Source organism: Coptis chinensis, chromosome 6, assembly GCF_015680905.1.
Source record: "Coptis chinensis isolate HL-2020 chromosome 6, ASM1568090v1, whole genome shotgun sequence".
NCBI classification, from domain to species: domain Eukaryota; kingdom Viridiplantae; phylum Streptophyta; class Magnoliopsida; order Ranunculales; family Ranunculaceae; genus Coptis; species Coptis chinensis.
Genome location: NC_141461.1, coordinates 47314085 through 47334929, shown reverse-complemented (window position 1 = coordinate 47334929; position 20845 = coordinate 47314085). Strand labels below are relative to the sequence as shown.

At 35.1% G+C, this 20845-nt stretch overlaps 1 long non-coding RNA gene across 1 annotated transcript; it reads left to right on the top strand.

The window, feature by feature from the left end:
• The first annotated feature begins 15137 nt into the window (after positions 1-15137).
• LOC147493301 (uncharacterized) lies at positions 15138-16695 on the top strand. Its single transcript, XR_015198979.1, has 3 exons — positions 15138-15511; positions 16060-16168; positions 16506-16695. It is a non-coding gene; the product is annotated as an uncharacterized LOC147493301 (long non-coding RNA).
• Positions 16696-20845: the final 4150 nt, after the last annotated feature.

The window sequence follows — 20845 nt, the reverse complement described above, 5'->3', positions numbered from 1 at the left end:
AGCACAAATGGACCACACTCAAACTGATCATATTGAAATCAATTAAGAATTTACATCTAGTATTATTTTTTTTACCAACCAAGTGAAGGTATTGATTCATTGAACCAATTTGTTGCATAAGTATACGATCAATAAGGCATGTCAAGGACACAAAACATCATAAGATGTTCAGCCTATTCTAACATGTTGTCTAATATATTTGGTGCCCCGTCATTTTATAACATGTTGTCTAACGTATTATGAATGATAGAGATTGTTCCTATAGTTTAAATCCCAATGAAAAAGTCAATTAACATACAGTTTAGTTGAGCTAACTCTGACCTTCTAACCATTTCCTACGTACGACATGAGGCCATGCCAACGATAGAATGGTCTATCATGTCAAAGGTTGGTATACAATTATACTTGAAGTTCAGATGCCCCTCTGATCGTACAAAAGTTCATATAAGAAAAATAAACATTAATGTGTACAAATTAATACCAAAACTACCTAAAATTAGACATACCTTGATAAAGTCACTCCATATGCCATCTATTTTAGCTCTATTACAGTCTACAAATTTCTAGTCTCCATAAGTAGAAGATGTGGTGTTTGGTTTAATATAGTGTATCCATTCTTTAAGTGAAGAAAGACCATGAAGTTGAAAGAGCCAACACCTAAAAGAACCAAAATCACAAAATCATTAGAAAAACAAAAAAGAAGGAAAAAAAGAAAAAGAAAAAGAAAAAATTAATGGAGTAGAGTGAGGGTTTTGTAGTAGCATAGTTGCAAACATTCCCATTTAAGTGTATAAGATTTATAACTGAGAACGGCATAATAAGATGTGTACCTTACTGAGTAATGTTTCGAGGGAGCTACTACTCCCATAATTAGACTCCTTCCCTATAACAGAGATTTGAAAGAGATCAATACAAATTTAGACTTGTGAAATATATGTATGGTTTTTCATAGCTAAAATATCTAAATATAGGTAAGACTAATGATTTCGTGCTAACTTGAAGATAAAATCAAACAGTACCTAAAGCCCCAAATGAGAAAACAAACAAAGAACATTTCAATAAAAGCAATACAACATTAATATAGAGATAGGATTTTTTTTTTTATCGTGATGGCACAAACTATACAACAATCTGTATTGTCTAAAGTATTAAATCACTAACAAAAATAATGTACCTTGATCGATACTGATTTCATCTCAATGGGTAAGGATACAGGGCCGGTCCTAGACCTATGTTGTCTAAGCCCATGCATAGGGCCCCCAAAAAAAATAAAAAAAACAAAGGCCCCATTTTGCTTACAAAAGCCTACTATAGTGTTAAAAAACCAATAGAAATCCATTACAAAAGCCCAATCCACGAAAAATAAATAAAAAAAAAAGGCCCATATTTAGAGAACTTGCATAGGGCCTATTGGAAGTTAGGGACCCTGTAAGGGCTGTAACGATGAAGAATCTTTTGCAGCAGCAAAGAACACGTGGAATTTAATATTAATAGATGAAGAAAGGGGGGATAACTAAAAAGATAAAACCAAAAGGAGGTTATAGCGTTATACCTCTTCTTCGTAGAACTTAAGAGACACACTATATAGCATTTTAAAAAGTTTTTAATTGGTCCATACACAATCACTCAAAATCTAAGAAAGTATTATTGAATAACTTGATATCCCCTACCGATTATTCAATGTTACTTTGTTGATTCCTGATAAAAAATCATAAACTTAAATACATGCATCATTATCACCTATGCTAGTACATCACGCTCAATATATTTATGGTTTGAGGATGTGACACCCAACCCATCTATGCTCTTCTTTTCCCATGCCTATGAGAAAACTATATATCAAGGTGCTAAATTATTAACCTACGAAAATTAGTAGTAGTAGAATTTAAAGCTTTCACATATTTTGCATTATCATTGGTATCAATCCACCGTCATTCACTTTACTGATTCCATAATGTATCCAATTGCATGCATGCACAAAATTTTACTAATTGTGCATATTTCGAATATACGAATTGTATTATCAGAGCAAACATGTAAGTACTCCTACTACCTAAAATTAAATCATTTAATCGAGCGGGATTTGCATAAAATAGGACTGAGACAACAGAGAAAACAATTGGGGCCATAACAAACACGTAAATGCCAATAGGAAAGATAAAGGCATTTCATCTAGCCAAGCCTAATCAAGGTGAACATAGAGAAATGAAATGACCACACATTTTTTGAAAAAAAAAAGAATCAAAACGCACTTGTTATGGAATGAAATCTTCTTAAAAATATAAAGGCCTGAAAGTCTAAATTCAATGCAAGTAGAACAGCAAAATCATTAGAAAGAAGTTACCAGATTTGCAGACTCGAGTACTCACAAGCTAGAAATTGCATCGAAACTGAAAGAGGGTTCAGAAATTTCTCTCATTGTCCATTAGAATATTTCCGCCAACTCCTAATTAATTTCACACACTAAAGCAAGAATTAGTTTCTAATTAAGGACCTCGTAAGGAAGTAAGCAAACATTAGGCAAATGACACGCTTACATTAAATAGAGCAAATAGCATAAGAAAATATTGGTGGAAATATTTGGAGGCAACAGATTTTAGAAATTGAAGATGATCATTAAATCCGAAAAAAATACTTTTGCCATACAAAAATTATTGATGAACTTTGTGATTAAAAAAACTTGTACAAAATGCAAATGGAAGCAGTAAAATAAATTACCTTTTCATTGTCTTCGTTGATAGGATAAACTTGACCTTCAAATAATGACAAAGTTGTATTGTACATTAACACTCTTCATTCTCATATATGTCACATCCATCCATTACCTTTACATCAACAAAACCATAATAAAGAAATAACTTGTCTATAGTCAACAAATTAAGAAATAACTCTAAATGGGAACAAATTAAAATCTGAATAACAAAACCCCAAATACAAAAAAAAAAAAACTCATTTCCTCAATAGATTTGCAGAAACAATTTCACTAAATTGTCATATAAAATGACCAATAAAAAACGAAACTAACATGTCAAAGTTCTATGGTAAAAGAAAAACTAAGTTAGGATGAGTACTGCTTCTAAAAAGCGAAACTTTAATAAAAAAGGAGGGGGAATACATTAGGTTCTATAAATCTCATATACTGGCATAACTCATAAAACTCATTGGGCATTAAAAAATTCGATTAGAATTTAAGTTGTAGCATTTGATAGTGGCAACACAATTCGATTTAATTTTGTATAATCTTCATGTTTCTTACTTGATTCCACCAACCGAGATAGTCAAGTCCCTATGACATTATTCTATCTAGAATTTTGCGAAACAAACTTTGTTATACTGAAGCCTATTAGTGTATGAATTGTATATTCATTGGGAAATTTCTAGTATGTCTTACGTGTATCAGTGTATGCTCACTTATGCAAAACAACATAACCAATTGACGACCAAAGTGACAATCCAATACAACTTGTTCTCAATAACTGACCTCTATTTTCTTGATTTCTCAGCCACAATCTTAAAATTGGAGGAATTCTCGATAGCAGCGTAGCCGCGGCACACATTCTCCTCTAAAACTTAATTCCAATTGAACTATTCGCAATAGCTTTGAATATCAGTACTCGAGCAAGCTGTGCAACATTAATCATATTAATAATAACAATAATTAATAATAAAGCGTACAATAAGTTAATAGAAGTAATTACCTCTTGCCATGAAGCTCTGTAAGTTGTTCTCCTTCGATGAGGAAAGAGATAAAAAGAAGAAGAAAGAAAGAAGAATGAGATAGAAAACAAAAATCGTACCTGATGGTTGCTTTGAGAGCATAACTTCGTATTATAAACTTAGAGCATCTTTAGCAGTGATATCAACCTAGCATCAAACACCAAATTCTCAAACACCAAGAATTTGGTGTTTTTTCAACTTCAGAAGAACTACATGTTGATGAAAACACCAAAAAAAACCAAATCGACCAATATTTGGTTCCAGGTTTGGTGTTGTATCAAATCACTCACGCGGTTTTGGCAAAACCGCATGGGTTTGGGCTGCTAAATGGGCTTCTATGGCGCGGTTTTGGCAAAACTGCGTGGGCTTGGGCTTCAATGGGTGCGGTTTTGCCAAAACCGCGTGCATTTTTTCTGAAAATTAGAACTGTGGTGCATAGAACTTGAAAAATTATGAGTTGTGCATAGAAGTTAAGAAATTAACAATTGTGCAATTGAAGAAATTAAGAATTGTAATTCAAAATCGAAAAAATTAAAGAAATTAAAACCTATGATTATGATTATGCAGTTCCAAAATCTATGATTATGATATAATCATATAATATCCAAAATAATCCAAAACCTATCATATTACATCAAATTTATTTAGCTCTCTTCTTACGCCCCTTACCACTCGATCCCTCTCCTCTCTCTATTTGGACGTTCCGAAGCTGCTCCTCTAAGTTCCTAATCTGAGACTGATGATCTTCTCTGTCTGCACGGAGGTTAACTACTTCAGCCTGAAGTTCCTCATATCCCTGATGTTGCTGCGTGTACACTTGTTGCATATCCTCATACGCTTTCCGAGTCTCGTCATACGCACATTGGGATTGCTGATATGTCTGAGAATATGCCTCCTCTCTTTCTTGGCTATAATGATACAGGGCAGTCCTCATCCCATCAAACATAAGAACCTGGTTCTCATATCTTTCCGAACCTCAGCCTAAAAATCCAAGAAAATACAGTGTGAGTACATATTATATATATAATGAAGAAGATAAATAAAACAATTAAACTCACCATGGTATAATGATCAATCTGCGGCTCTAACTCAGAGAAACGAGCATGAGGCACCTCAGGAATGGAAATATAAGTAGGCTCCCCATCATGTCCACACACGGCAAACATCTGAGGATTACTGGCAGACACAGGAGTTGGCTGATATGCATTCAAAGGTTGTGGGTTGTAAACAGGCTGTGGCGGATAAGGAATACGTAGCTCACGTCTCATCCCTTCCAGGCCCACAAACTCGAAGTTGCTAGCCCGACCAACAGGAGGCAACAACGGACCCATGGAGACACGGTTCCACCATCTATAATACTGATCAGCAGTCTGCTCAACAACAAAAGAAGACGCATCTGGCCAAGGACCACCACTGGCATGAACTTCATGAACTTGAATTCTACCCCACGACTTTGCATCACTAACATCTGGCATGGGAGCACATGGAACTCCATAACGTCCAGTCATCTGCCTCCAACATCTGTCGCCACAATACCAAATCTGACAGTCACGTGCGGCAAAAACAACTTTGTGACGTGACAACACACAAGCATGTTGTACAGCTGGATCGTCAAAGGAAGTAGACAAACGCCAAGGTCTCTACTCAATAGATGACAATGATCTAATATCAATCTGAGCATGAGCCATACAGATATTATTCCTAATCTGCCCTCTGTTACGAGTCAAGTGAGGCCCTGACCAACTAGCAAATCTAGGGCGAGTATCAGCAATCATGTCTATGTTAGGACAAAGACATCGAAAGTACTCATAAAACCAAATCTCTAAAAGTCCCATGAATCCTGCAATCTGAGGACTTCTACTTCCGAATGTCTTTGAAGCTTGATCTAACGCCGATATCAATGTGGCATATACTGAGCTACCCAGGTCATAATGTTTTATAGTATGCAAATCAGATACATAAGCATAATATCTCAGTCGTACCGTAGAATGACCATTGGGAAACAAAACATGCCCAATAAAAAACATAAAAAAAACCCTAACATACTGATCAGCACCCTCACTACCCGGTTGAACAGTCAAAGCTAACTCCGCTCGTGTATCAGGATGCAAGAGGGGTTCCATATATGCAATCTTAATATGAGATAGCTTAATCCCAGAAGAATCATAAGCATCCGCACCCAAACGAGGAAAACTCATAAGCATACTATCCATATTCTCATAATTTGTATGAAAAGGTATCGGTTGGCCTATACCGATACTCAACCCATAAATCATAATGAAGTCTAGTGGTGTGAACCCTAACTCCGCACAAAGAAAATGAAATGTATGAGTTCTACTCCACCATCTTTCTACTAAAGCTATGACCACTGCCCAATCAGCCTTCTCATAATCCGTATCAATCAAAATACCCAAAGGTGTATACAAAATACTAATTCTAATATGTACAAACTCATCCAAACTCCTAATAATCTTCCACCACTCTCTAACACCAAGTAAAGCCGATCTAACTCGGTAGTCAACAACATGCTGATATTATAAAAAAAAAATAATGCGTATATGACAAATAATTAATTGGTCCAACTCAACTAATTAATATTCAAAATATTTAATCAAAACTAATTAATTACCTGAGTATTAGCCACTGCACTCGACACGTGTTTTGTATTACATGTAGAAGACACAACTTCCATATCAAGTGCTTCTCCAGGTGCAAATTGCCAATCAAAGTCGTTCATCTGATACTCCAGTACATAGGGTTGTCTATCAGTCGGCGCAACATCCTCGGGTTCTTCTTCCCCACTGTCTTCTCCCCCACTGTATTCTACTTCCTCATCGCCAATGTCGTCTGTTTACTGTCAATCATCACCGTCGAAAGGTTCAAAAGGATCCATATCAAATTTTAAGAGTTTAGGTAGGTTTTTTTTTTTTTTAACTAAAGAGAGGATTTGATAATTGTGAGAAGAGGTGAAAGTGACTGAACCGCGCGGCTTTAGAGCTGTATATATAGAAGTAGCACGCGGCTTTGAGAACACCGCACGGTTTTGCCAAAACCACGTGGGCTTGGGCCTGTCAGTTGGGCTTTAGTGGCGCGGTTTTGGCAAAACCGCGTGGGCTATATGGCGCGGTTTTGGCAAAACCGTGTAGTTGCTAGGTGTTTTTTTGATATTGCTCCTAAAGTTGCTTGGTGTTTTTTTGGTTTGGTGTTTGGTTTGGTTCAAAATTTTAGTGTTTTTTGGTTGCTATGCTAAAGATGCTCTTAGAAGTTAGATTTTGATTTATCCAATGTACGATGGTTGGAGGCCGCGTGAACTCCTTTCAACACCATCTGTCTCTTGATAGTTGTCTTGTTATTGTTAGTTATTGATCAAAGAATAAGAGGGAGAGAGAAAAATATCGTGCCTATTGGAGAAGAATGAGAGAGTTAATTGATTTTTTTTGGGGAAATTTTGTGGAGGTTGTTCGTCTTTCTAAGAGAAGAATATTTTGATGGTTTATTGAATTGTGAAGAACATATTTCGATGGGAAATGTTTCGATTGATTATATTTTTGTTTTTATTTCGAAATTTCATTTGATTTTTTTACTAAAACACAGGCGAGATATAGAAATTGAGGAGGTCATAGTAATTTAAGAATAGAGTAAGGAGAATTAAGCAAATGCAGGGAGGTGTTTCTAATTATTAGCAATTCCTTTTTGTTAGCCACTAATATTGCTCGGTTTGGAAAATAGAGCGATTTGGTGAGGAGAGAGAATATGCGTGAACTTATATATATATATATATATATATATATATATATATATATATATATATATATATATATATATATATATATTAGTAGTCCTACAAAAAAACATTTCTGAAAAACTTAATACATAACTTAATAACTCCCCTCACGTGTTTCTTTTTCGTCTCTCTTCTCTCTTTCTCCTCACACTTTCACCTTAGGAGTTCCTCAAATTCTTCTCTTGCCTCTTAAATTAGCTGAACAACAACACCTGAACGAAATTTGAAGAATTGAAACAGAAGGAGGGTAATAATGTTCAACTTCATTTTAGCTAGTTACTAATTTTCTTTTCTAATGGTGTATCTTTGTTTGAATTATGCTATATTTTTGCAGTAATTTGGTATGGGTTTTGCTTCATTTTAATTTGTTTTATCATATTTTTTTAACTGTTTGAGTCAATAATTGTCTCATGTTGGTAAAGTATATATATGTTTTTGTTGTTACCCAATCTCTCTTATATTGTTTGGAAAATCATTAAATTTTATCGTTGTTTTTTTTTTTTAATATTGCATTTATATTGCTTATTTATATTTTACATACATTTTAGGTTATTTTCAAATGGAAGATGAGGAATTAAAAGTAGAGAGTGGGATTGAGGGAGAAGAGCATACTGAGCTTAACAATCTTCAACTAGTTCATTTCGCCAATATTTTTTTGTATAGACCCATCCGTCTCATATGAAAATTCATGAAAGGAAAACAAGTCCATTTCTAAGCATCAACTTAGATTTTGAGACCCCTTAATCAAATAGGGTGCATAACAATCGGTACACCATAAGTTAGCTCAAACTAGTCCTCTTGTACACCTCACTCGATTATTCTTGAAAAAATACTTATTAATGGTTTGTATATCGTCTATAAAATGTCATATTCTAGGTTTTGGATGTGCATGAGAATGTAGCATCTACAAGACACTATAGAATTTCAATACGACACTATAATTCTATAAGGGTATTCCAACAACACTATACGATACTATAGAAGTTCAATAATACGACACTATAACTCTATAAGGGAATTCCAACAACACTGTACGACACTATAGAAGTTCAATACGACACTATAACTCTATAAGGGAATTCCAACAACACTCTACGACACTATAGAAGTTCAATACGACACTATAACTCTATAAGGGTATTCCAACAACATTGTATGACACTATAGAAGTTCAATACAACACTATAACTCTATAGTATAATCCAAGATTATACTACTAAGATTATACTATGATTTTCTAATACGGCATTATATAACACTATTAACGTTGTATGTTTGGAATCCATTAACTAGAGAACCACGTCTGTTTCTTAGGGACACTCCCTTAATAAGTATAAGTAAGAGGACCAACGGTTGTGGTTTAATTTGGGTTACAATCCTGTTCTTAATGAGTACAAAGTGGTAGTAATTTCTACAAAACCTACTTTGGAAGCTCAGGTGTGCAGTCTTGGTTCTGGCCCATGGAGAGCAATCAGGGAGGTAGTCCCATGTTACAGTCCTTGTATGCTAAATATTTGTGTATAGGATGGATGCCTTTACTGGTTAGCACATTTAATACATGGTTCAGGTCAAAGGCTTAGTATTCTTGCTTTTGATATTTGCAGTGAGGAGTTTCATTTAGTTCCATTTCCACCCCAACTTGAGCAGCACCCCACAATATTGGACATAATGTGTTGGGAGGTTGTTTGTCAGTAACAAACGATTATTGTTCTCCAAATGTTGTTGTGTGGGTATTGAGGTGCTGTGGAGGAGAAAAGACTTGGACCAAACAATATGTAATTCTACGACCTAAAAAGGATATCATTAAGGTGCAGCCGTTGTGTATCATGAAGACTGGAGAGATTTTACTAGTATGTGATAAAAAGAAGTTTGTTTGTTTTGACCCGAGCATGAGAAGATTTAGGGATCTTAAATTTAGGGATATAGGGCAGATCAGTAGTACATTTGTTCACGTAGGAAGCATTGTTTCACCTAAGCAGTGAAATTCAGTGGCAGAGGTAAAAGAATGAATGTTATATATCAATATCATGGATGCTTACTTGAATGTTTTGTGGTTTGTGCTTACACTCTTTTAATAAAGAAGATCATTGTTCTATAATTGCATGAGTTGTTTAGATTTTAGAGTATATTATTATCTATTATTTCGTGGTAAAATAGATTATTGATTCACAAGTTTGAAAATAACGAACTACTCTTGCAGTCTATGTGTAGGAAACTTATTCCAAAGATATACTTATTGTTAAGTAAACAAGAAATCAAATTGATATAACAAATATATCATGAACAAACTTTTAATTTCAACAAACAAACATACATTTTTGTTCAACGAATGAACTTAATTTACCAATGATTAAATCCGAGCCTAGTGATGATCACCATGTCCTTAAGACAAATTTTCCCCCTCACGGTGCTTGAAGGTTGATGGGAAGCTGTCTCCCAAGATAGAACGGATTTCCTTCTATAGAAAGCTAGCACTTCAATTCTATAGAATTAGTTAACACAACATAGTATTTGACTAAGAACAGAGGGAGAAGAGAAAGATCAGAATCCTATGTGATCTGGTGTTTCTTTCTCTCCAAATTCATCCACTATTTATAGGTGAGTAGTGCCTCTTCGAAACAACACAGTGACTCTTGGGAAAAAGTAAACAACTCTTTGAAATGTCACATGTTTCGAAAAGATAAACTATTTTGACATAAAGCACTGTTTCGAACCAATGCCTATTTCAAAAGATCACACCTTTTCGGCATGATGCACTGTTTCAAACCAGTGCACATTTCGAAAAGGTTTTTCTCACTTTACATACTCTTTCAAAAGAAACTCATTTCATCTCAAGTGGGGTAACTTGGAAGACAAATTACTCATTCATATCTTAATGGATTTGTGCAAAACAAATCCATTTTTCTAACAATCCCCCACATGAATGAAAATTTGACTTCTTCTATCATAAACATTAGATTTCTGTTCTTTTACAAATGAAAAGATACCGCATCAGGTCAAGTAGCATGGGAGGCCTTAAACTTGCCTTAATTAGTAAAAGACGATCGGATTTAATTGGACAATCAGTTGACTTAAATTAATGTCCTTGAACTGTCAGCCGTTTGTATAAACCTAGACAATCATCTTCACACAGTACCTTCTCAAATATTGTTGGTTCTCACGCTTGTGTTCATTTTGGCCTTGAACACTTCTTGGTTTCAAAGAGTTCTTTTGAGACATTTGCCTTAAAATTCTCATAGAAGCGGCCCCACTTCACACCCACATAGGTGATTTCTAGAAAGAGTATTCTACAATACTCTACTTGGATAACATAACTTTCCAAGATATAGTAAATCAATAAAAGCTTAACTTATCCTGGGTTTCGCGGCAGATATGCACTGTCTTATATAGGAATGGGTTAGAGTATATTATTACTCTCTAGTGCTAACTGAGTCACAGACATAATTCAGTTTGCCCTTTAAACCTAGATCTTGGGATCTCCAGTCAACTAGGTTGGTTTTTTCATTATGAGGACTCTTTGTTGATTATCTCAAAGGCTTTAAGCCCATTCCCCTTGATAATATTTCCACTTGCTCTTTTGTTAAACCTTTTATAAGTGGATCCGCAATGTTATCTTTTAACCTTACATAGTCGATTGAGATAGCTCCATTTGAGAGCAATTGTCTACCGGTGTTATGTCTATGACGTATATGTCGAGACTTCCCGTTATACATGTTACTCTGTATTCTACCAATAGCAGATTGGCTGTCACAGTGTATACACATTGCTGGCACAGGTTTAACCCAGTTTGGAATATCCTCTAAGAAATTTCGAAACCACTCTGTTTCTTCTCTAGCCTTGTCCAATGCTATAAATTTTGATTTCATAGTAGACCTTGTTATGCACGTTTGCTATGAGGATTTCCTTGAAATTTTATGCATCTCTCCTATAGTAAAACACCAGATTTGATGTCTTTTGAGTAATGCTTCAACAAATTTCCAATTTTGAATTGATTAATTCAAGGAGGTACATAATCCCCTATATTTTCCCAATTTCTCATGACAAAGTCAATAAATTGAAAAAACCATTTAGATATATGTTTTTCAAGTGAGGCATCTTGTTAAAGAATGTCATATATCATTCATATAGTGTCGATACACTTCTAAAACCTTAATTTTTGCTTACAAGTATGCTTACAAAACAATATCTTAAGCAATTTTCTTTATTGGCACTCTTTGGTGCAATAGTAAAACACATACATCTTACAAATAATAAAATCCTTTTAGGAACCTTTTAGCACCCGCCATTCCTAACATCTGGAATGAAGCAAGGATTCTCAGAATCTTGGATCATAATCCCCCAAGTGTGGCATTACCACCACCTTGTTTACTTTCAAGAAGTCCATTCCAAGAATGACTTGAAAATGGTCTGAGCGAGCTACCATCATGTCCACTTTTCCTCGCCAGTTGTGCATCTTAATGTCAACTTCCAAAGCGAGTCCTATCACCGGTTTGGCTTCTTGGTTCAAGCCTCTCATAGAGCAATATTGTTAAAGGGTTAAAACTACAGTTTTGGGTTCTTATCATGTTGTCATTTCTATTCTGAAATAGAAACACACTTTGTTATTCCTCTGGTAAAATGAGTGGGCGTCGAATGTACATTGTTGTTAAGTTTCCTTTGTGTCTGTTCAATTTGGAACCAACACCATGCCTGTTCACTAAACACCGATAGATTCACCAATGAATGACTTCAGTTCTGCCAAACTAATCAGCGTCTCATCCTTGATCAAATCTTTAACTTTTGCCTTTTACAAGTGTGAATTACGGAAGTGTCAAGAAACTCTTTGTTTTGAACGTCACCTGTAGACTTGCAAAACTAACAAATCGATCTCCATGTGAGTCAAACTTATATATACTAAACACATGTCATATGTTAAGTAAGTCTATGCTTAAACCTTGAACCGTCTTATGCACAACAGCAATATAACTGCCAACACAACGGGCTTTTAAAAAAAATTGCACCTGTTCGCAACTTTCCACAATTTTAAAGTGAATTAATTAACGAACCCCACTTTAACCAACGATGAGAAACTGCCCTATGGTTATGCAAATACCATTTTGGTGCTATCAAAGAAATCCAATTCACATATGACATTCTACTATATCAATAAGATTATGCTCATTAGGGAATGGATTTCTAAGACCAAGACATAACTCATGTACAACTATCTAAGCAATAAAATTACTTAACAAAGTCATATCCAGACGTTTCTTCTTTTTGGTCTCCTTTCTTAATGGTGCGCTTCAAGTAAAAGGAAATTGAAACTTTCAAGAGAAGTAAACTTATCTTTTTCTGTATTTGTTTTTTTTTTTTTTTTTTTAACAAAGTCATGTCCAATTCTATAAATCTGTCTTAAGTTGTAGGAAACTTATTCCAAAAATATGCTTATTGTTAAGTAAACAAGAAATCAAATTGATATAACAAATATATCATGAACAAACCTTTAATTTCAACAAACAAACAAACCTTTTAGTTCAACGAATGAACTTAATTTATCAATGATTAAATCTGAGCTTAGTGATGATCACTATGTCCTTAAGATAGAATTTCCCCCTCACAGTGCTTGAAGGTTGATGGGAAACTGTCTCCCAAGATAGAACGGATTTCCTTCTATAGAAAGCTAGCACTTCAATTCTATAGAATCAGTGAACACAACATAGTATTGACTAAGAACAGAGGGAGAAGAGAAATATCAGAATCCTGTGTGATCTGGTGTTTCTTTCCACTACTAAAAAAATGACATATTATGACGCTTGTTTTTTATCTATCTTGACGGCTTTGTTACAAACCGTCAAGATAGGTGTTTTTTTTATGACGGCTATTGTAACATTATGTCGTGTATGACACAAGCGTCAAGAAAATATAATAAATTTATGATGGCTATTGCAACATTATGTCGTGTATGACACAAGCGTCAAGAAAATATAATAAATTTATGACGGCTGTTGCAACATTATGTCGTGTATGAGACAAGCGTCAAGAAAATATAATAATTTTATGACGGCTGTTGCAACATTATGTCGTGTATGAGACAAGCGTCAAGAAAATATAATAATTTTATGACGGCTGTTGCAACCTTATGTCGTGTATGACACAGGCGTCAAGAAAATATTATGATTTTATGACGGCTGTTGTAACATTATGTCGTGTGTGACACATGTGTCAAGAAAATATTATGATTTTATGGTCAAATTAGCAGTATATTAAACCGTTCCAATTTTTTTTGGTGCAAGTTTTCGGACCATATTCAACCGTCAAGAACGAAAGAAAAACTATCGTGAGTACAAAAAGTGAACCGTCAACATTAATGAGACCTAGCACTGGGATAAAGGGCAAAAAAGTAGATCGTTTTTATCTTATTCAAAATATCGAATAAATCTTGAGGTGAAATTTCAAAAACACCTCTCAGCTTATCGGCTTAATTCCTTTTCCGGGCTTCCTTCTTCCTGAAAAACTTTATTGTTTCAATCATCTCCTTTTCAGTCCATCTTCATCTTCTTACACTCGACCATATTCCTCTCTGAAGACCTAGCAAAGTTTGTCAAGGAAGGATTCCTTAATTAATTTTCTATGAATGACTAAACCATAACTATTTTTCTTCAATTCGTGAATCTGAAGCTTTTTAATTCGAGAATGGGCGGGATGAGTGCATTTGGTGGAGAAATGTCGAATTCTGAAATTGATCGAAAAGTTTGAAAAGTGGATGCTTTTGTGCAGTTCGCTTCCATTAATGAAGTTGAGAAAAACTACAAAATTTGTTCTAATCTCTCGAGCAGAAATAACAAGGTATTTTGTATTCACTCGCTTAATTGGGGGTTCTGAATTGAGTTTGTTGGGCAGCCTATATAAGACAAAGGTTCTGGATTTTTTTTAATACTCTTATTATCTACCTTGAGGTTGTTATATTGATTTCTGTTTTCTTAAATTCTTGCTTTTGACTTCAATAGTTCTATATATTTTTGATGTCTTCTTCATTAAACAATTTAGATTTTCTAATTTCCCCATTTATATTAGCATTACTGGCCTTAAATTTGATGATATTGTTATTATGTTTGGTGCAAAGCTTGAGAAGAAAAAGGGTATAAATAGAACCAAATTGAACATCACGGTGTGTTTGCGAATTTGGAAAAGTGGAAGTTTGTAAAACCCGCAACTTCAATATAATATGGAAGATAGATGGGAAAGGTGGGATCTTGTGCCTTAGTCTTTCGTGTGATTTTTTATAGGGGTTTTAGTTTGATCTTGGCTTGAGTCTGTTTCACAATTTAATTCACATTGTCGTGGGTAATATATGTGGCAGCAAGCCAGTAGCCAACAATAAGCATTACATAAAGGCTATTGTCTCATATATTGCTATGAAAATGCTATTGGAGTTTCTCTAACCCAGTTGGTGCTGTAGAATATCAGTAGCCACTATGGTTTTCTCTAACCCATTTGCATCATAGCTTAAGAATGTTCTCCATCTGCACTAGGCATCCATGCTAATATCTAATGGTTTGTTAGGTTGTTTAGTAACGGTTATTTGACTTGGTATTGGTTCTCTTTGTGCATGTTAGTTGACATGTTGAATGTTAATAGCTTGTTTCCATTTTCTAAATTAGGTTTGTTGTAGATTTTAATGGGTTAGAATCCAATCCCTATACATTATCTAATGTTGGCTCATTTATTGCTCAGTGCCTCTGGTAAAGTTCAGTGTGCTGGCTGTGCATAGCCATCAAAATATTTTTTCAGTTACTTTGTTTTTTAGGTTGGTTTGTGATAGTTTTAAAGTATATATGCCAATTTTTTACTTTGCCAATGTTGTGCAGAACTGGCCTGCTTTTATTTATGCTGAAATTAAGTCCAACAATTGTTATATGAACTCAATAAAATGTTGAGTTTTTTATCTGTCTTTTGAAGATGCAGTTGTTTATCCTATGGTTCAGTATGCACTAGGAGAACCAAAACTTGGAAATAGTCCTGACGAAGAAGGTACTATTAAATGAACCAATACTTTCCGTTTTCCTTTGTATTTGGGAATACTTTATTACGCATTTTTTAACATCTCTTTAATTATTCTATGAGCTTGTAGCTTATTGGATGTGTAGGTAGTGGTATTTTCCAATATTGCATAAATATAAGTAGTGGTTCCCTTCCCCTGATTCATAATTCAGCTCATTGGTTTTTTCCTCATTATCTATACCAATTTTGTTCCTCATTTGCTTAGGTGTTGGGTCCAACAAGGGTTTTTTGCCAAGCCATACGTCTTACCTTGCTTCTTCCCTTAATTTGTTTGAAAATATCTCTTCAACCTCACTTACATCCACGGATTTGGTTGCTCATCGAATTAAAATGGATGCTCTAGATTTAGGGGTACGTGCTTAATTGTATCCATTTGATGTTCTTGTACTCAAGAAGGCTTCTAATTGCTCAAGGTATGTTCTGTGTCTAATTTCGCTAACCTTATTGCAAATTAAACTTAATCTAATTCATTATAATATATTATACTATGGGACTATAAAATAGTTTCTCTCTTCCAGGTTTTGTAAGCTAGTCAAAGGAATTCCAAGGTGGGAATTCCGAGGTGATAATGGCAGTTGGCAGGCTCAAATTGGATCTAACAAGAAAGCGAAAGAAATTATAAAAGAGGTGCACTCTTTGCTCTAATCTTTGGTATCTAATTATATTGAACTTAACTTTGATGATCGATGAATTGTAACTTTGTTTTGAAATGCTTGATGCATGATAGTTTGAACTATAACCTAGCAATTACTTGTTAAAATATGGTTTTGCCAGTGACAACTCTTAAGAACTTTGGGTTATATATATGCTACCATAAATAATCTAAGTCGTACATTCAAAGTTTATATAGACTAAAGCACAAAGAAAAGATCAAGAACATCTTATCCCTTCATTTTTTCATGTTAATATTTGATGATACTATTCTTATTATTGTTTTTCTTTTTTCGACTTTGATTTTTGCGAGGTTAATAAGTTTGATGAGATGAATGAAAGTCGAACCATGCAAACCGATCTTGTTAATACATATTATGTGGATATTTTTTTATTAAATGTATGTAAATTTTGGAGATGATTGAATGTAATGGATTATGTTTTGTGAATGGATCATGAATTGGCTAGTTTGTTACATTGATAATGTTAAGTTGCTCGTAGTGGAGCTGGATTGTATAAATGGTAAATTATTTATGCAATTTTCAGGGTATAAAATAAATATTATAAAATATTTTTTTTTCCAGAAAATGTATCTTTTTATGACGGCTTAGCCAAAACCAACACAAACCAAACATGTTTCTTGACAGTTTTTACAAAAAATTATGACGGTTGTACGAAACTTAATGACGGTTTCCATATAGCAGTCAAGATTTTTTTCTCCTATTATGACGGTTTTAGCTCTATCTTTTGACATAAAATATATTAAGTACATAACGGTTTTGGCAAAACCGTCATAGGTTTAATGACGGTTTTTGTAAACTTTTATTACGGGCTTTATAATGACAGTTGTGTTTTTAACAAACAAACGTCATGAAAGTCATGAAACTTGTTTCATGACAGTTTTTAGCCGTCATTACAAGTCTTTTTTTTAGTAGTGTTCTCTCCAAATTCATCCATTATTTATAGGTGAGTGGTGCCTCTTCGAAACAACACAGTGACTCTTGGGAAAAAATAAGCAACTCTTTGAAAATTCACATGTTTCGAAAGGACACACCATTTCGGCATAAAACATTGTTTCGAACCAGTGCCTATTTCGAAAGGTCACACTTTTCAGCATGGTGCACTATTTCGAACTAGTGCACATTCTGAAAAGGTTTTTCTCACTTTACGTACTCTTTCAAGAGAAATCCATTTCATCTCAAGTGGGGTAACTTGGGAGACAAATTACTCATTCATATCTCAATGGATTTGTACAAAGCAAATCCATTTTTCTAACACTATGTTGATACAAAGTTACATCTAAATGTTTTTTTTTTTTTTTTTTTTTTTGAAATAGCTAGGGTTTAAGGATACCCCAACCTTTTGTTTAAATCAAGAACGTAGGTACACTTTTCCTTCCTTATCCCCTTTAATCAATATATTGAGTTTTTTTATCCATAGGGGGATAAAGTACAAAATATCATTACACAAGGACCTCCTAACTTTTGATAGGTAATCATCCACCTGATTTCCTTCTCTGAAAATATGCTTAAAAATTACTTCATCAAACTTCATTCTCAAAGCCCATATCTTTGCCACTAAATTTCTACAATACCTCGGTGGTTCCTCGTTATTATTCATAATTTGGATCACTCTTATAGAATCTGACTGAACTTCAACTCTCTGTACATTCAGTTCTCTCACTCTTATAGTCGAACTTTCACTGTATGTAAGTAAAACCTCTCCATTACAATCCTGCAAAGCTCCTCCAAACCCTGCTCTCTCACCTTGCAGAGACCCATCAGAATTAAGAGTAGGGATTTACTTTTCTGATTTCTGCCATCGAATCCACTGCTCATCCTTTTGTTTGAATTTGGCTCCTATTCCCAATTTTAGCAACAGTGCTCTCAAAACTGCATCCTCTTTCACTATTTCCAACATCTTACCCAAATAGAGCTTCATTCTATTAAGTGGTCGTAAACTGACTACGTCAGGTGTTCTGTACCGTTGCTTCTTTAATCTTCAGTTTCTCTCATTCCAAATAGCTAATTGTATTACGGCACATATCAGAGCTCTTATTACTTCAAATGTCATTGTATTTGCTCTACAAATACGCATGAGCTGGTACCACTCTGCATGAGAACTTCGAACCAGTTCTGATAAGCTCATAGCTTTTTAAACACCTTGCCACACTAGTTTCAAATAAGGACAATTGAAGAATAAGTGGGCCGAGCTCTCCTCATGAGAATCATATAAGCAGCATCTAGATTGTTCAATCACCTTCTTTGTCTTTAGTCTATTTTTGTGTAGGAAGGGCCCCTGAAAATAACTATCACATTATGAAGGAATGTTTAGGGACCGAGAGCTTTCCCCACACAATCTTGTACCACTTGACCTTACTTCGCACATTCTTGAGAGCTGCATAAGCAGAGGAAATATAGAAATCTCTAGAGCTTAATTGTCGGAATCCAAATGACCTGATCTAACTTTAAGTAGGAATTAATTTCAGTTCCCATGATCCACTTCTTTACTTCACTATCAGGTAGATCTGTGATACTCCTCGACCAGCAGCCATACGAGATCACTGCAGCTACTTTTGCATCTTGAGTGACCGTATCAGCAAGCAAAGTTTTAGCTTTCTCATTTAGAAAGAGAGGTCCCGAGCACCAGGGGTCATGCCAGAAGCTTGTATCATTTCCATTTGCAATGATGTACCTCACATACTTCCATGAAACTTCACGATGATTCAAGATCCCTCTCCAGACCCAGGAGTAGTCCTGAGGTATCTTCATTGTCCAAAAAAATTTGTGCTTGATGCGATGTTCCCATGACCATTTAACCTACAAGTTCTCTGATCTTTGTGCCAGTTTGAATACTAGTCCACAGTACGCTGCTTGATTCCAAAATTTTGGGTCAATCAACCCAAGGCCTCCTTGTTTTTTATCCATCCTGAGAGTTGCGCAACTTGAGTGGTGCATCTTCTTGCCATGTTTGGTCCTGCCCAGATAAATTCGTTACATATCTTTCCCACCTTTTACAAGACTGCTTTAGGCAAAACAAATGTCTTAGCCCAGTATGTTTGAAAAGAGGACAGGATTGACTTCGCTAGTTGTACTCTACCAGCTCTATTCAAATCTTTATCCTTCCAGTTTGAGATACGACTTGTGATCTTTTCAATGAGAGGCAGACAGTCTTTTACACCCAGTCTTGATGATGCAGTAAGGGGAAGGCCTAGGTAGGTGACTGGTGGAGTGACAATCGAGATTTCATTTCAACTGCTAATTATAAACCTTCCTCTTTAGTCATGCTTCCTGTTAAAATAGTGGTATTTTCATTACTTGAGAGAAGGAGGCTAAGATGTCTTTGATTGCTAAGATAGACTCCATGTTTCAAATGCAAAAGAGAAGAACATCGTCTGCAAAGCAGAGGTGAGAAATAGCCAGCTTTTTACATTTTGAGTGAGTTTGTATCATATTTAACTGAAGCCCTTGTTGAAGAAGCGAACTCAAGACTTCCATAATAAGCACAAACAAATAAGGTGAAACTGGGTCACCTTGTCGAAGTCCTCGTTTCTCTTGAAAGTAACCTTTCGGTGTCCCATTTACCATCACAGAGAAATTAGGAGATGCATAACACATGTACAACCATTCAATGAATATTGGGGGAAACTTGAATTTCTGTAGAATAGCTTTAAGTGCTTGCCATGAGATTGAATCATAAGCTTTCTTGATGTCAAGCTTAATAGCACATCTTTTCTGCCCTTTCTTCCTTGTGTATCCTCTGAGAAGTTCATGAGCTAGAAGAATGTTGTCCTGAATAGATCTCCCAAGAATGAATGCAGATTGAGAGCTAGAGATATGATCATCCTATTTGTTAGTACTTTTGATACACATTTGTATATGATATTACAGCAGATAATGGGTCTAAAAGCACTAACATTTAAAGCATTTTTCATTTTAGGAATAAGACAAAGGAGAGTGGAGTTGATACCTCTAGTCAACTATTTATGCATGAATATATGCTTTATAGCTTTAATGAAGTCCTCACCAATAGTAGCCCAACACTTCTTAAAGAAACAAGCATTAAACCCATCAGGTCCCGGTGACTTATTGTCCTCCATACCAAATAAGGCCTCCTTTATCTCTGTTTCACTGATTGGGGACTCTGAGAACTGGCTTGAAGCATTGCTAACCTCCACAACATTCAATCTGTTCAGGAAATTTGTATCACATGAAGCACTAGATGGCACCCCAAGCAAGTCTGTATAATAACTCAAGAAAGCTTCTGCTACTGGCTCCTTTCCTTCTCTTCTGATTCCTTGTATATCTATGACCTCCCATATTTGGCTTCTTTTCTTTTTTTCCTTCAATGAATTAAAGAAGAAATTACTACATTTATCCCCAAAAGCCATCCAATCAATATCTATTTTTTGGAGAATGTCAGCCTCCTCCAATTTGAGCAAATCACGCAACTTCATTCTAATGAGATATTCTTGAGCACTGAGAGAACAATCTAGAGGGTTCTGTTGCATTCTTGCTTGAATAGATTCCAATTTAGCTCTTGTATCTGTAACTAGCCTCTGAGTATCATGACAAAATGATCGTGCCCACCCTTTCAAAACTCCCTTCAAACTATTCAGTTTTCTAGCTAACATAAAGGGTGGACTTCCATGAT